Genomic DNA, 5,114 nt, shown 5'->3' with positions numbered 1-5,114 from the left:
TTCCTTTTTTTTTTTTTTTAAAGGTTTTCTACTATTTTCTTTTCTTCTTTTTTTTTTTTTGGCCACGATACATGGCTTGAGGAATCTTAGTTCCCCAACCAGGGAGTGAACCCGGCCCCTCGGCAATGAAAACGCAGAGTCCTAACCACTGGACCACCAGGGAATTCCCACAAACCTTCCTTTTTAAAAAAAATTCTCTGTATATTTATTGTTGAGTAACTTATCTTTACAGAATACAGAACAATTAAAGCTGACCAAGTACAACAAACAAGCCTGACGATTATACACAGAGCTTTAACACCAACCATATAATGCAGCCAGCCGTCAACATTCCAAAAACAAAGCATCCAAACTTCCAAGAGTTCTCAAATATCTAACGCCTTTTGCTTACTGTAAATTCAGATGATTCAAGGTTACCATCACTAATGATGCTCTAGAAAAGCAGGATAACTACAGCAATGATTGTCCCTATTATAAATAGTTCCAGATGGCAGACACACATCTCACTTTCACACGCTTCATGGGTGTAAAGATGCTGGGAGAAGGCAGAGCCATTTTCCCTTCGTCCCGACAACAGGGAGGATGGTCCAGCCCCACCCATTCCTGGTTGGATGGAGTCGTAGCACGAGTTTTGAATAGCAAGTTGTGAGTGGACTTCACATGTTTCCCGTTTGAGCTAACCATTCAATGCTAAAGCAAGACCCTCCCGGACACTCTTTTTCTTTCCTCTCATTCAGACTCACAGCTGCCTCGCCAGCCTGAGTGTTGGACGGTCCCGATGACGTGGAGCAGAGCCCCCAGCTGACACCCCGTCAATGGACGTGCAATGTGAACAGGAAGTAAACCCCCATTTGGGACTTCCCTGGCGGTCCAGTGGTTAGGACTCTGTGCTTCCACCACAGGGGGTACGGGTTCAATCCCGGGTCGGGGAACTAAGATCCCACGTGCCATGCAGTGTGGCCAACAAAACATAATAATAATAATAAGCCGTTGCTTTAGACCACGCCGACATTGGTGCTACTTCTTACTGCAGCAAGCGTCTTCCACCCTGACTGATACTGAGCACGTGAGTAGGAGCAGGAAGACCGCCTGGAGGGAGACTGCTACCTGAGTGCACGCAGCACAGAGACAAGAAACACTGTGACAAGTGTTCAGATCGCGTGTAACATGTAGGTGAATGACCAGCGGGTTTGGGGACGTTTGGCCGGAGCAGGTAGCAGAACAGATGTGGTATGATCCACTGCGCCCCTGAGGAGAATTTCCTGAATCCCAACCCTTCATCCTTTGCCCGCACACAAGATTTCACCTCCTCCCCACAAACTTCATACATGGCCCATGTGGAACCCTCTGACACTCTCAGAATGGCCATCATCAAAAAGTCTACAAATAACAAATCCTGGAGAGGGTGTGGAGAAAAGGGAACCCTCTTGCACTGCTGGTGGGAATGTAAATTGATGCAGCCACTATGGAGGACAGTATGGAGGTTCCTTAAAAAACTAAAAATAGAACTACCATACAACCCAGCAATCCCACTCCTGGGCATATATCCAGACAAAACTATAATTCTAAAAGACACATGCACCCAGATGTTCACTGCAGCACTATTTACAACAGCCAGGTCATGGAAGCAACCTAAATGTCCATCAACAGAGGAATGGATAAAGAAGATGTGGTGCATATATACAATGGAATATGACTCAGCCATAAAAAAGAATGAAATAATGCCATTTGCAGCAACATGGATGGACCCAGAGATTATCATACTAAGTGGAGTCAGAGAAAGACAAATAGCATATGATATCACCACATGTGGCATCTAAAAAAATGATACAAATGAAGTTATTTACAAAACAGAAACAGACTCACAGACATAGAAAGCAAACTTAGGGCTACCAAAGGAGAAAGGGAGGAATAAATTAGGAGTTTGGGATTAACATATACACACGACTATATATAAAATAGATAAAGAAGGACCTTCCGTATAGCACAGGGAACTCTACTCAATATTCTGTAATAACCTATAAGGGAAAAGAATCTGAAAAAAAGTGTGTATATATATATGTGTGTGTATATATATATATATATATATATGGCTGAATCACTTTGCAGTACACCTGAAACTAACACAACATTGTAAGTCAGCTCTACTTCAGTATAAAATAAAATTTAAAAAAAAACATGCCGCGTCTGTTTTCACCATTACACACCCCTCTCAGCTGACTGGAGTGAACCCGTTCCCCACAAAGCCCATTTCTCCTCTCTCGGTTCCCCAAGAGCACCCAGCTACTGGTGTCGCGCCCACATCCTTCTGCCCATCTCTCTCCGCTGCCCCTCGTCCCAGGGCTTTCCCTGACCACAGTGCCCGCCAGGTCCCCCCCCTCCTGCCACCAGCACAGGGAACTGGGCGAGCATCCATTCACCTCGTTTCCAGAGGCAAGCTCCGGAGAGGATGGTGTTAGAGCATCACATTTAATTTCTTGGTTTTCCAATTCAATCCATCGATTAAGAACCTGTGCATCATATATGGAATCTAAAAAAAAAAGGTTCTGATGAACCTAGGGGCAGGGCAGGAATAAAGACGCAGATGTAGAGAATGGACTTGAGGACACAGGGAGGGGTAAGGGTAAGCTGGGACGAAGTGAGCGAGTGGCATGGACATATATACACTACCAAATGTAAAATAGATAGCTAGTGGGAAGCAGCCGCATAGCACAGGGAGATCAGCTCGGTGCTTTGTGACCACCTAGAGGGGTGGGATAGGGAGGGTGGGAGGGAGACGCAAGAGGGAGGGGATATGGGGATATATGTATATGTATAGCTGATTCACTTTGTTATACAGCAGAAACTAACACACCATTGTAAAGCAATTATACTCCAATAAAGATATTTTTTAAAAAAGAAAAGAACCTGTGCATATCCCAGCTCAGCTGCCTACCAGCTGTGTGACCTGGGGCAGGTACCGTCACCTCTCTGTGCTTCGGTCCCTTCATCTCCAAGTGGGAATCACCACGGTGGCTTCCACAAGGCAAGGAAGAAAGGAGTAACAAAAGTGTTCGTAGCTAGGATGTGCCTTAGATTCACACCTGGAACTCATAAAGGCTTAAGAAAGGTGGGTACCATTTTTAATGCCAACCCCAGCTGTTCCTTTTTGACTTTCCCCCCTCTTTCCGTCCTCTTTATCACAGCATTTTTGAGAGAATAATTGATACTCATGGCATCACTTCGTTACACAGCATCGATCCCTTCCTGTCTATGCACAGCTTTAATCCCCTCCTCTTTGCCAAAAAAATCATCATTAAGAAAGTCACCTTCTAGTATGGAGAAAAGGGAACCCTCCTACACTGTTGGTGGGAATGTAAGTTGGTGCAACCTCTATGGAGAACAGTACGGAGGTTCCTCAAAAATCTAAAAATAGAGCTACCATATGATCCAGCAATCCCACTCCTGGGCATATATCCAAAGAAAACTCTAATTCAAAAAGATCCATGCACCCCAGTATTCACAGCAGCAGTATTTACAATAGCCAAGACATGGAAGCAACCTAACTGTCCATCGATGGAGAAATGCATAAAGAAGATGTGGTACGTATATACAATGGAATACTACTCAGCCATAAAAAAGAATGAAATAATGTTATTTGCAGCAACATGGATGGACCGAGAGATTATCATACTAAGTGAAGTAAGTCAGACAAAGACAAATATCATATGATGTCACCACATGTGGCATCTAAAAAAAATGATACAAATAAAGTTATTTACAAAACAGAAACAGACTCACAGAGAGAACAGACTTGTGGTTGACAAGGGGAAGGGATGGAGGAGGGATGGATTGGGAGTTTGGGGTGAGCAGATACAAACTATTATATATAGGATGGATATACAACAAGGTCCTACTGTAGAGCCCAGGGAACTCTAGTCAATATCCTGTGATAAACCATCATGGAAACGAATATAAAAAAGAATGTCTGTATATGTATAACTGGGCCACTTTGCTGTACAGTAGAGATTGGCACAATGCTGTAAATCAATTCTACTTCAATAAAAAAATGGGCAAAGAACTTGAATAGACATTTCTCCAAATAAAATACACAAATGGCCCATAAGCACAGGAGAGGATGCTAAAAAAGTCAACTTCTCATTTTGGAGCCGGGGTTGCTTCTTTAGTTCTGGTCCATGTGTCACCAACCCCAGCATCTGACGATTCTGACCCCCACCCATCTGCTGAAACTCTTTCCTCTTTCTACTTCCGCGAAGCTCTGCGTCCTGAACAGCCTTCTGATGTTCTCACCACTTCTGTTTCTCGTGTTCCTCACCCTTCCTTTACCCGCCCATTAATTTCAGTTTTCATCTGATGGATTTTAGTTTTCATCTGATGGATTGCACGTTTCCGTGAACATGTGTTCCGCGATCTACGTGCTGCTCTTGGGAGACTCTCATTTGAGGCTCTTAAGCAATCCTCCATTTACCAACTGCGTTTAAATCCAATCTTCCGAGGGAGGGAGACGCAAGAGGGAAGAGATATGGGGGTGTATGTATATGTATAGCTGATTCACTTTGTTATAAAGTGGAAACTAACACACCATTGTAAAGCAATTATACTCCAGTAAAGATGTTAAAAAAAAAAAATCCAATCTGCCCAGGGGCTGCCCTGGCAGAGCAGAGCTCTCCGTCTGGATGTTCTTTAACATCTTAAATCCAACCAATTTAAAGCCGAAACCTCCGCTGCACACTTCCCAACCCGTGATCTTTCCCGCGTTCTCTCTGTCACCACAAATGTTGTCAGGCATCCCATCTCCCAAGCTCTGAGCTTTCCGAGTGAGCACAATAAACTCTTCCCACATGTTTAGGAGAAGAGGAAATCCTCTGTCGCCGTGGCAACAAGTCACCACCAGAACCAGGTTTCGACGCTGCGCAATTCATCCGTGTATGTGCTTTGGCAGCTCCCCGACCAGGTGTGCCCTCGCATCGGAACACCAGCCCATCAAGAACACACTTAATGTAATATGCCCACCTCTGCGCGCCAACCCACGAGCCACAGTGTCACCAAACAACTGGCTTCTACAGATGCTGTCCACGCCGTCTTCACTCTGAGAATCCATGCTGTTAACAGAT

Source organism: Balaenoptera ricei, chromosome X (genome assembly GCF_028023285.1).
Source record: "Balaenoptera ricei isolate mBalRic1 chromosome X, mBalRic1.hap2, whole genome shotgun sequence".
NCBI classification, from domain to species: Eukaryota; Metazoa; Chordata; class Mammalia; order Artiodactyla; family Balaenopteridae; genus Balaenoptera; species Balaenoptera ricei.
The sequence above is the reverse complement of the archived record's forward strand: the minus strand, read 5'-3'. Positions refer to the sequence as shown.